General features: G+C 49.2%; 1 long non-coding RNA gene across 2 annotated transcripts in view; it reads left to right on the top strand.

Moving 5' to 3' along the window:
• LOC132649743 (uncharacterized) overlaps window positions 1–12,122 on the top strand; it is a 37,410-nt gene extending 25,288 nt beyond the window's left edge. For both annotated transcript variants that reach the window (XR_009588258.1, XR_009588259.1), the window contains exons 2-3: window positions 7,603–7,786; window positions 11,898–12,122. This is a non-coding gene — a long non-coding RNA (uncharacterized LOC132649743). The remainder of the gene's footprint in view (window positions 1–7,602; window positions 7,787–11,897) is intronic.
• The last annotated feature ends 329 nt before the right edge of the window (window positions 12,123–12,451 follow it).

Here is a 12,451-nt window from a genome sequence, read left to right as displayed (position 1 = left end):
TTTTGGCTATCCATATATATGGATCTATGGATCTATGGAAGTGCCAACAATGTCCCTTCACCACAAATAAAAATGTTCCCTCCTAAAGTCAGACAGAGCCTCCCTTTCTTTCTGCTTTCCATCTCTCTATAGCTGCCTTTTAACAATCTAACACCGCAGAGAATGAAAGTCACATGCTTTGTACTATAAATTTAGTCAAGAACCTACATTTGGGGAGTACATAGGTCTCAGGGGTGAACCTACTGCAATTATTTTGCTAAATAGATATAGCATCAAACTGGTCTTATCTCTCTCTCTCTCTCTATATATATATAGATAAATTCTTATCTCTATATCTGTATATTAGTGAAACTCTCAGAATTTCTCAGAGTTTTTTTCGTGTAATGGACAATCTCAATGCTTAATCTGACAAAAGTGACAAGAATAAGTGTCTGTGGATATATCTCACCCCAGATGTGACATCCATGCTGCATACTCTTCCCTGAAGGCTCAGGAACCATTTTATAAGAAAGGAACAAAAACGATTGTAAAAGCCAGGGGCCAGGAAGGACCTGAGTGAAGAGATCAAGTCAACCAATACTTGCTGCTCTAAAGCAGTGGGACCCGGAAGAATGGAGCCGATAAATGAGGTGGACTGAAGTCTCACGCAATGGCTGGCTTTATTCAGAGCATCAGACAATCTCTACTCTGAGGGTTAAGAAGAGTCACCTGAGTAAAGTGGACAATCACAAGGACAAGCCACATGTGGCAAAAACACGTTTTTCCATAGAGGCAATAAACAAATAATAGCCAGCTGTAATGAATAATTTGAAGTAAACTCACTCCTATCTGCTGTACCTGGAAGGAGCACAAAAAAACACATTCCAAGAACAATTCTGCATTTTGAAGAGACTGAGGACACAAGAACTCTTGTCTTGTTCCCTTGGAGTTTCCTCACAAGTGCTCAGAGTTCTCCTCACAGACTCCATTCTTGGACAATGTTCTGACAAGTCAACATTTCAGAATGGAGTGGGGAGGAGCTCGTGAGTCACCACGCCTAGCTGAGGTGTTATTGACTGTTGGTGTCTTCTGAGGGTAGAGTTTTCTGTAAGGGTATGGCTTCTGATAGGTTGAGCGCAATTTAGTGTATAGCTCAACACTCATGAGTACATGGGAAGCACAAATTGGGCTAAATATTTTTATTTCCAAAAGGCAAACAAGGTCGGAGGTAGACAGAAGGCAGGAGGGGAGATGTGTATGACCTAGCAGTTAGAGGAAGAGTGGGAGATGAACATGACCAAAAGATATTGTACGTGTGTACCTGTGAAATTCTCAAAGAGTTAATAAAAAATCTGGGTGTTATCACTGCAAAACCCAGACTGATTCAATTGATTTGCCTTTGCTGGAATATTTTCAACAGAAATTATAATTTGAAAAAATTATAAGCACCATGGGAAAATGCTTATTATACAAGAAGAAGTGAAAAAAAAACAGGCTAGAAAGTAGATTTAAATTTATGTAAAAAATACTATGTATATATGTGTCCAGTCCCATTCTGGATAGATACATGTAGAGACATGCATTTATATGCATGCATACATGTAAATTATTATTCTATGATAAGAATTATGAGTTGTTAAAGCAACAAAAAGAGTTTGTGTAGAATGGCTGCTCCTATCTGAAGAAGAGGAGTGGCAGAGAAGGCCTGCCAGTCTGCAGCGAGGAAACTGAGGCACAGTGGGGCGTTTCTGTTTCTGTTTCAGTCAGGGTCCTCGTGCAGTCCATGCTGACCTTGCGTTCACTAAGTAACTGAGGATAGCCGTGAACTCCTGATTCTCCTGCCTCTGCGTCCTATATTCTGGGATTACAGAACGTGCCTCTATGAGTTGTCTTTGGATGTAGGGCACTTGGACATCATGGAGTTCCTTCAGGGTTCACAGTGAGCAAACCCAGGCTTAGTTTTATGTCATTTGGATTTTATTTTTTTATTTTTTTATTTTTTATTTATTTATTTTTTTTCTTTCCACCAGTTTTTGGTGCTTATTCTGTTAGAATTGAACCAGCCCCTGGCAAGGTCTTCAGCCAGCGCCAGTTTGTCTTCCAGGGCTATGGGCCCATTCTGGAGACATTTTTGGTTGTGCTGTTGGCATTTGGTGGTAAAGGCCTGGCATGCTGCCAAACATTTTGTAAGGCCTAAAGACGCCCGTCAGCCGACAGCACCTGGCTTACGTGCACACAGTGCTGCGGCCAAGAGGCCTCCTGTTGCTGGAAGGCTTGTGTTCGTCCCTTCTTGGATTTCACGGTTGTCCCTGAAGACAGGAGGGACTAGGATAGCATGGGAATGGTGAGCTTTGCAGGGCAGAGAAAAGAGCTTGCAAAAGCACGTGAGGATGCTGCAGGTCAATTGGACATCACTGCTCCTCTTGATCTATTCCATGAGGCCAATGGTCATGTTGTCTCTTTGCAAACTGTGCCTGTCAGATGGAGAGGGAATTATTGGTGAAATCTTCCTTAGGGCTTCCCTGGAGCTAGTAGGAGCAGCCTCTGTTGAGGATACAAAGGTCCTTGTGCCCACGGACCACTGGGGAACCAGGCACGGTAAACACACAGGGGCCTCTCCCCAGTGGAGGAGATAAAATCAAATACCTGTGTTCCATCCAGAAATCTGTGTGTGGATTCTGTTAGTGAGCTACTGCTGTCTGTGGAGGCAGACCTCACCTACCTTTTGCTATAGAGGCAGACCTCACTCAAATTCTCCAGAATGATTGTCCCAGACTCTTCCCTCCCTAGACTGTCACCCATCCTCAGGGGAGATGTCACATGTACTCTGTGCCCTGCTGACCTCTATGCTATCTCAGAAACCGCACTAGATTCCAGGCCTGAAGCTACAGAGGCCACCCTCATGGTCACATGTACTCAGTAAAGGAGTTTCTATCTTGTCACACCTTAAGCCTCATTGTGCACCTGGAACTGGACTGATTGTTGCCTGTAAACCTTTCCCCAAATTGTGCTGTGTTTTAATATGGTGGCAACGAACCGCCTGGCATCAGACCCACCAGAGTCAGATCTGGTCGGTGCAGTCAGTGCGCACTGGGGCTTTATCCTTATCTCTTCCTGCGATTTGCTTCCCCCCCCTGACAACTGCAGGGCGCCCCTCAAGCCTATAGTCCATGACTCTCATTGAAGATATGGAGGTACGCTCTCCAGGACCCCTCTAAAAAGGAACCTGTGGGCCATGAGTTCGGAGAAGCAGGATGTGTCCAGTCACAGATTCACCTCAGTGTCAACCCTCCCTGGCTCCCTGATCACAGCTGCAGGAGGACCCTGAAGTGTCACATACCCACCAGGAGTCTGTGTGGTTGAGTGTCTATCTGGAGCTGGCCTCCTTTTGGGCAGGGGAACAGAGAACCCAATTGGATGCCTCCAGTGTCCCAAGACTTCTGGAAAGAGCTAGAATCTCAGAGTAACTGGTGACCAGAAACCACGAAGGGATGAAAACGCCAGAGGCACTTGACACGGAGCCACTGGGAAGTGCTGGGCCAGGCCTTCCTCCCAAGACCATTATTCACAGCAGGCTGTATATTTTCACGGCTGTGCTCCTCCTGACAAGATGAAGTGCGTTCCTGACACACGGAATTTTCCAATAAAGATTTCATTGTCTCGTTCCTCTGTGAGGAATGATAAGTGAACTTGATACTTTTCCGTCCGGGCTTCATCAATAAAAAATGTTTCTGGTTGGGTTATTCCAGTTGATTCCTAATGAAGTGGCATTTACGAGGGGTCCTCCAGCCTTAAACTTAGGGAGTCGGGGAAGGATGGCATGTTAAACTGGATTATTAACCATCGAAGTGAGTGTCAGTGGCTGCGTGCATACATAATCCAGGGAAGCAAATACACAGCTTTTGGGGCTTTAACGTGCCTCCTCCGGAAGAGGGTCTTTCGAACAGTAAAGCATGGTCACTGCTGTCAATGACAATGGATCACCCCCTAACTTAGACTCACAGTCTGGCTCCAATATATCACCTGCTGAACCAGGCATGGCCCCCTTTTGGGCTGACGTATCATGGCCTTGCACAACACTTGGTGACTGATTTAGGCCCACAGTGTTGGTGTACTAAATTGGTGGCCACCCCGTGACAGAAGCGTATTGTCATTCAGTGAACAAAATCGTTAAGACCAGAGCATGGCAGCCGAAGGTGCACTGTTCCCACGGTATCCCCCACTTCTGGCTCACTGCGCCCAGCCTGTAAGTCAGCAGGGGACCTTGTATAAGCAAGCCCGGGTTCCTTGCAGATGGATTTCCTGGGAGGGTGTAGAGCTCAGCCCCAGAGCCTAAGGGCGGGGGCCATGGGGAAGGGGTGTGTGTTTTGTAATGGGAACTCAGCCTGTGGCGCCTCCTTCCTTCTCTATACAGCGGAGGGAGGGTGGGAGCTGCCTTTCCTCCCGTCCCGCTAGGAAGCTCTTCTGAGAAATGTTCCTTCTCTCAGACCACCCACCCTTTAAACTTCCAGATGGATGTCCTTGTGGCTCCTGCTTGTAAGGTTATTGAAAAGATCAACTACTGTACACTAAAACAATACGCTAGAAATAATGCTCGGAGCCCGTGGGAAGAACTCAGTAAGGGCTGTTTGCTGGGGGTGCTCTGCTCTCTCCCCACTAAATCTTGCTTCTCCTCCCCTCCTCTCATCCTCCACGCCCTCTTCCTAGCGCCCTCCTCACTTGTAACCTTGGCTCCTGGCTAGGGCGGAGCGGGAATGGTGGCTGCAGTTGGTGTGTGGGTAGCTCTGGGCTGAGGTCCACAGGCGGCACTTGCTCCCAGTTTGGGTGCATGCTGCTCTCTGGATCTGCTGGTTGGACAGACGAGAGGGAGCCTTCCCCCTCTTCCTCCCTAGGTAGTAACTGAAAAAAAAAAAAAAAAAAAAAAAAAAAAAAGACTGAATATTCAGGACTTGGTAGATTCTTCCCCACACCCCCTCTTGGATAAACTTCGAAACTGGGAAGGGCGGGGCACCATCCCGAGTCTCTTGTCCCTAGGAAGCTACACCTTCACACACACCTACTTCATCATTCCACGGTGCCACCGTGTCTGACCACACCGCTTTTCCGAAGGTGGCCTGCCTTTGCTGGCTTGCAGTCTGGATCTGTTTTCAGGTTTCCATTGTATGTTTTTCAAAGTTGATTATTTTTAATTTTTAATAATTTGTAATTTTTATGTCAGTGTACATCCTTCGTATAAAGTGGGCCTGGGAATGGCATCTTCAAGCCTCTCAGGCATTTTGACCCACGTTCACCCCTCCAGTACCTCCTCCTCTTACTTCCCACCTTCCTCTAGCTGCTCTCCTGACCTCAAATATTCCCTGTTCTGTTTTGGTGTGTGTTGTCCTATAAAACCCAAATATTTTTACCTGGATATCTATTGTTATCGCCAACTCTTGGCTCCCCACAGTCTTCGCCCTTCCCCCACTCCTTAGCATCTTGCGTTACTGGAGCATATTAATTAACACTGATGTCAGCACATTTTAAAATCGTCAGTAAAGTCCACACTTGTTGCTGTGGCCGACTCTTGGTGTTGTGGTACAGTGTCTCAGACAAACGCTCCACCCTAGCATCTCCCAGGCTCACTTCTCTGCCTACTCATCCCCACTCCAAACTCCCTGTGACCACTCGTGATTTTTGTGCTTCCTATGGCTTTGTCTTCTCCCAGAGACACAGCTGGAATCAGGGCACAGCCTTTCAAATGGTTTCTGCCCCTTGACAATGTGCCTTTGGGCTTCTTCCCCGTCTTTTTGCGGCTTGAGAGTTAAATTCTTTTTCAGGGCTGCATGGTAGTCCAGCGTGAACGTACCACAGTTACTTGTCCATCCACCCTCCGTAGGAGGCCATGCTGGCTTTCAGCTCTGACCACTGTGCACACAGCTCTCTAAGTTCTCTGTGCAGATTTTTGTGTTAGCGTGAATTTTCAACTCATTTGGAATAACACTGAGTGGTGTGCTTGCTGGGTCATGTGGGAGGGTATGCTTAGTTTTGTGGAATGTTGTCTGCCATAGCAGCAATGCCATTTTACCCTCTCTAGTAATGACAGTGCGCGCGCGCACACACACACACACACACACACACACACACATACACACACACACACACACACACACACGCACGCACGCGCGCGCACACACACACACACACACACACACTCTCTCTCTCTCCACATACACACTCTCCCTCTCACACACACAACTCGGATGCACACATTCTCTCCCTCTCTCTCACACACACTACACATGTATACACTTTCTTCCTCTCTCTCTCTCTCTCTCTCTCTCTCTCTCACACACACACACACACACACACACATATACATACACACACTCTTCCCCCCTCTCTCATACTCATACAACTCATGAACACACACACACACACACACACACACACACACACACACACACACACACTCATGCTCCTCACCAGCACCTGATGCTGTCAGTATCTGGACTGGATGGACCATTCTCACAGCTTTGTTTCCCAGTGTGGCCAAAGGAATTTCAAAGCTGTAGATGAAATCACGTAAGTGTCTGTTTGTCCCCCAACCTGGCTTATCTTGTGTTCTGCCAGCTGCTGCCTGATCTCAACCATATCTTTCTCATCTGGAGCTGTTAGGAAAAAGATCCACAGTGAACACAATTCAAAAGAAACAGACAAACAAAAACAAAAACAAAAATAAAACCCCTGTGAGCTTGACCAATAGTCCTTGCCTTCTGTAGCCACATTCTGAAAAGCAGAAGAGATTCAGGTGGGGCTGGAGAGGTGGTTCGCAAGTGCGTGCCCTGAGTTTTATAGCCTGGATCCACTTCCTGTTCCCTCTCGGCTTCCTGTGTGGGTATGTAGTGTGACCAGCCAGCCCGCTGCTCCTGCCACCATGCTTCCCCCTAGGACGGAATGATCCCCTTGAACTGTAGGCTGGAACAAAACCCTCCTTCCTTGTGTTGCTTCTTGTCAGGGTTTGGTCATGGCAGTGAGAAAAGTAACAGCATAGGTGTGTTTGTAGTTCAGTCACTCCTGTGAAACGCCTCACTGAAGAAAGCTGACAGAGCCATGCCATTCTGCGGGCATCAGGCCCCATGTGCAGGACAGCACCTGGTGTGGGGGTGAGGATGAGGCTGGGTGGAAGCCCAGCTCACAGGGCTCCCGTTTTGTGGGTCTGGGAAGGATCCCAGAAATCTAGCCTCTATCAGCAGTTCCATCCTCATGCAAGGTCATCTTATAGTCCTGAAGGTTCCACAGCATGCTCCTGTCACGGCTGAAGACTAGGTGGGCATGCTTCTTTCTGATGAGTCACCAGGGCCCTCTCTTGCTCTTGTGCTGGTTTGCTTTCACAGCCATAAAGTGGTGGGAGGGCAGAGCATACACAGAGCCTACACGTGCCTTGGCCATGTGGGTGTTTAGCATACCCACACGGAGGTATGGGGCCTGTCATCATCACTTATGGTTGTCTGAAGCAGGAGGCAGGCTCCTGCTTCGCAGCTGAGCACCCTGAGGGTCTGAGAGAACGTTAATAGGTTCAAGGTTACCGAGGCCGAGAACGGCCGAGTCTTGACGGCGTTGACCAGAGTCTGCTCTCTTTCGTAGGGACTGATTCTGCTGCCTCTTCAGGAAACCCCTGCCCGCCCTGGTGCTGCTTCTCCTGTCATTCTTCAGGGGCCTCTGCTCTTCAGTCAATCTTTGCTAAAGCTCCGAGGACCTCTGCAGGCGGCATCCTGGATTTATGGGACCCCTCTTCTCTGACTTCCTCATTTCTTCCTGGTTTTTGAAGGTCAGAAACTAGCCTTTTCCTAGGGCTGTGGGCTTGGTGATAATTTACAAGGCCTCTCTGTGGATCTTCCCCTGCTCTTGTCAGGTTGTTCTTTTACCTTAAGGTAGAGAGCACATTCCGGGAAGGTACATATATTTTTTCCAATTGATTTCTTGTCAGGTTTAACAAGATCAATCAAATCATATGGCTAATAAAAGTGATTTAGTACCCACAAAGTTCCATGACATCTCCTATGTGCTGAGGATGAATGACAAAGGCAGAGTGGCTCTGTGTCTCTTTCCTTCTTGTCCCAGGAGAATATGGGACTCTGCAATGCCTCGCTAAGCCCCTTCCTGCCAACAGATGCCAGGGAAGACCCAGCGCATGCACTATGGCTTGCTGCGGGAGGCACAACCAGAAAGGCCTCAGGGCTAACGTGACCCCTGAGCTGATGGGAGCAAGAGGCAGCAGCCTCAGCCGTGATGGTACCATCAGGCACTTGGCACAGCTGAGCCACCCAGGAATGACAGGGGAAAATGTTCTCCATTCTTATCTTGTACTCTGATGCTCTGCTCTCCGCTCCATCTTGGTGCCTGGTCCCCTGTTTGGCCAAGGTGGGCTTTGAATCCAAGAGAGGCCCAACCAGTTCTCCTTTCAAATTTTGGTGTGGGGTAAAGGCTGAGACAGGAGGACAGGGAAGGACAGAGACAAGCATGGGCACCAGGCTGAATCCATTGGCTGAGTTCCTGGAGGTGTGTCTGTCCCTATTCCTCCCCTCTCCACCCCCACCCCCCTACTTCTCTATATGGGTATTTTGACACCATCGCCTCCAGGAAGTGCTTGTTTCTGGAGCTGGCCTTGTGGTCTGTCTCTAGACAAACACACCCCCATGAAAGCAGGGTGCTGGCTGCTGCCAGATGGTCTTATCTAAGCTCCTTCAGATCTTGGAATCAAGATCTCTTGAAAGCAGATGTGAAGAAACACTGATTCCCAGGGTTACTAGGGCTTTGGAGAGATCTCTTGTCCTGGCTTTACAACTTTGGAGTCAATAAAGACAGAGCAGGATGGCGGTCAGTGAGCACCACGGGACGTGGGAAGCCTCTTCACACAGGCTGAGAGGGTGGTCTGCTAAGGCCTGGGTGTTCTTTAGGCTCCAGCACTCTAGAGGGAGGTGGCACAGAGCGTTTTCTGGCTCTCTGTCACCTATCACCTGAGTGGTGCATGCATTTAGTAAGAGGCCTGGAAAAGACCTGCATGTCCCCAAATATTGATACTCAGAGTTCATTGAGGAAGAGACACACTCTCTCCAACTAGCAATTCTTCTTTCTGGGCCTTGGCTTTCTCTTCTTCCATGCTGTTGGCAGCTGCTGTGCTCAGGGTCCTGTATGCTGTACTGCCTGTCCTGAGCTCACATGTCCAGTTTGCTTTGGGTTTTCATCCATTCCCAGGAGCAGGCTCTCTGGGGCCTGTGGGTCATACCATTGTCACCTGGCCATTCCAGGTCTGACCAGTGACTGGAAGCTGCTGACGGGAGTGATCTGAGCTTGCAATCAGTCACAGTGACTCAGCAGCTCAGTGACTACCCCTTCCAGAGGAGGATTAGCCATTCCTCAGAAGTTCTGGGCTCTGCCAGAAGCCCAGCGCCACACAGGGCTGGAGTCTGATTTTGAGCCCGAGTGCGTGCCTTCTAATGTATTTTTCATTTCCCCTTGGCCTGAGGCATAACTAATAATTCCAAGCCAGAAAAACACTCACACTCCAGGGCCAGAACAACAGGATCATAAATGTACACAAGTGGAAGAGATGTCAGCTTCCCTAAAGCACCCGTCCAGCGCTGGGACAAATGTGACCAGTTCACTGGACAAATTATCTTAATTGATAAGTGACTGGTGAGTCTTGAAGACTAACAGCAGCAAAATATATACTGCAACGGCCGATAATAACTAGGCCTCCCTTGCAACATCAACAGAGCAGTCTCTATTTCCAGACTCCAGGTTGTGACAGATTGCACACATTCAAAGACTAATTTCTTCAGATGAAAAGTGCCCAGGGAGCATCCTTTCCTCACTACCTGGTTTCCCACTCTCTGGGGAGCTTCTCAGGGCACGAGTGAAATGATGGCTACCTGCCACTCCTCAGTGCTATGTGAGCTGGCAAGACTTCTGGGACCTGGCTGTGTAACTTGTGGGGCAAAACCTGCCCCCCACACATGCCCCTAGAAGGCATGGGGTACCCAGTCATCCATAAGCCCAGATGGCTTTGCCTGTCTAGTTACCTGCAACTGAGCACTGGGAGAGAGGTCGCAGCCACAGAGGCTGAGCTGCGATTCATGGAGAGGAAATGCTGATGCCAGCATGGGTCTGCTGAAAGTTACTTTGGGGTCACCTGGTACCTAGTGATTTTCCTAGAATGTGCTGGTATTTTTCCTTTTGCTCAAGTCCTTATTTTTCTACTGCTTTCTTGGCTCTAGCCAACTACAGTAGCCACTGTGGGGTTCTGGTGTGGTTCAGCCCATCAGCATCAAGAGTCCTTGAAGAAGAGGGTAGAGGGGCAGAGCAGGACCTACTTAGGAGCTACAGGGGGGTCTGGCCGCCTGTCTCACCATATCTGGGCATGGCTCCTTTTCCTACAGGGAAGGATGGCACTATCGGGAAAGAGGAATGGGGGAGGGGCAGTATCCTGAGAGCAGGTTCTGCTGGGGGAAGGCAGGCACAGGGAGACCATGAGGGTTCAGGCTGTCTCAGAAGGAGCAGGGCACAGGAAGAGAGGGCAGTGTCTCAGGACTAAAGCAGGCCTAGGTTAGCTCTGGCTGCCCAGAAAGGTGACTGTTGTGTGGTGTGTGTGTGTGTGAATGTTTGTATATAGGGTGTATATGTGTAGTGTGTGTGTGTGTGTGTCTGTGAGTATGAGTTGTGTGAGTGTGTATGGTGTTTGTGTGTGTATGTGTGTGTGGTGCAGGGTATGTGTTTGTGTGTGTGAAGTGTGTGTGTTGTGTGGATATGTGGTGTGGGTGTATGCTTGTGTGTGTGATGTGTGAGTGTGTAAGTATGTGAGTGTGTGTGTTGAGCTCCTCTTAGTCAGACACAGAGAGCAGGGGTTTTTGGAGTGGCTGCTGCTGAAGATACAGAGCTCAGAGGAGAAAGCAGCAAGTTCTGGCAGATGGCAGACGAGGAACAGAAATGAAAGATGGGGAGGGATGCAGTTGCAGCAGGACAGGAAAGGGACAATGCAGGCATTGAAGCCTGCGGAAGGGGCTTAGCTACTGAACAGCCCTCTGGAGAGCAGTGTGTCCTCAGAGGGGCAGTGCCCTTCCTGCTGCAGGTTGTGGGCAGGGCTGCAGACTCTTAAAGCAACTCCTTTTGCCCCAGCATCCTTCTCCCTGCCCTGGCAGCCAGCCAGCACAGGGCTCCTGGCCCGAGCCACCCTTTGCCCTCCTGTGGGAACTGAGGAAGAGCTGTGCCTGAGACTTGTCTGGGGCCAAGCAGAGGAAAGGCTACAGACTGGGCTCACCTCCCCTGAGGATGCCCGGCTGGGATCAGGGAGAAAGCAGGCAGATGCACGCTGGAGAAGCTCCTCCCTCTTCTGCCTTCGGTACCCACTGTCATTACCATATTCCCATTAGGGCAATTTTCTTTTCTTCCTGTGTGTATACCTGAGCTTTGCGTTGCAGAAGGAGCACTCTACTGTCTTCCACAGGAGGGTGATCATCCAGGGAGGACTCAGACTGGGGGTGTGCAGGAAGGAATTTCCTCCCCTTTCTGTGACGGCAGAATGACATTTGTCTGAACTGGTCACCTCAAGGTTGCACAAAACACTGAAAGTGTTGGCTCACTCAGCTGCCAAGGGTCTCCTTTAATGCATGGATGGACCTTGACAAAGCTCTGCGTTTGAGCTTGGTTTATCCCTGAGAGCGGATGCTTGTGTGTGTGATGTGTGAGTGTGTAAGTATGTGAGTGTGTGTGTTGAGCTCCTCTTAGTCAGACACAGAGAGCAGGGGTTCAAAGCTTGTCCCAGACGATAAAACATTTCTCCTGTAATCTTGACCGCATAGAGTCCTAGCAACTGCTTCTTTTGTGTTTATACTAGCACCCTTGGAAAACGCAGACAGCACTCTCCTATTTATACATTTTAGGAGTTTGGCGGCCAGGACCCTCCCCGTGGACACCGTTCTGAAGGAGCTGGGTCTGGGAAGTCGGAGCTTAGTTTTCCAAGCCAGGCTGAAGGAAGCTGAGCCAGGATGACAAGAGTGGGAACATTTGGCTTGTCCTCGCCCGGCTGCCCGGAATTGGGAGGCCGCTCACTCCTGTTCTGGGTGAATCTGATGAGCGCCACGTTTTGCTGCAGGTCCACGGGCTGATACAAGAATGGGTCAAAAGGACCTTGTAGGAGGCAAGAGTTCAGGGATCTGGGAATCTGGATCATAGAAGCCCACGTAAACACTCTCCATGTCCAAGAGACTACCATTGTTCACATGTGCGCCCTTAGTGAACTGTGTCAATCCTTTTCTGCCTTTTTTTAATTTTTATTTTATTTATTTATTTATTTATTTTTTTTGTCCAGGGTGCCGGGGAGAAGTAGGCACGGGCCACCAGAACTGGTTGACATGCGCAGAAGCAAGGAGTCCGAGGACAAAGGGTGACGCCCACCTAGTACCTTCTGGACAGCAGGGGCTGCGGCTGCCTCCCC

This window comes from Meriones unguiculatus, chromosome 21, assembly GCF_030254825.1.
Source record: "Meriones unguiculatus strain TT.TT164.6M chromosome 21, Bangor_MerUng_6.1, whole genome shotgun sequence".
Classification (NCBI taxonomy): Eukaryota; Metazoa; Chordata; class Mammalia; order Rodentia; family Muridae; genus Meriones; species Meriones unguiculatus.
The sequence above is the reverse complement of the archived record's forward strand: the minus strand, read 5'-3'. Positions and strand labels throughout refer to the sequence as shown.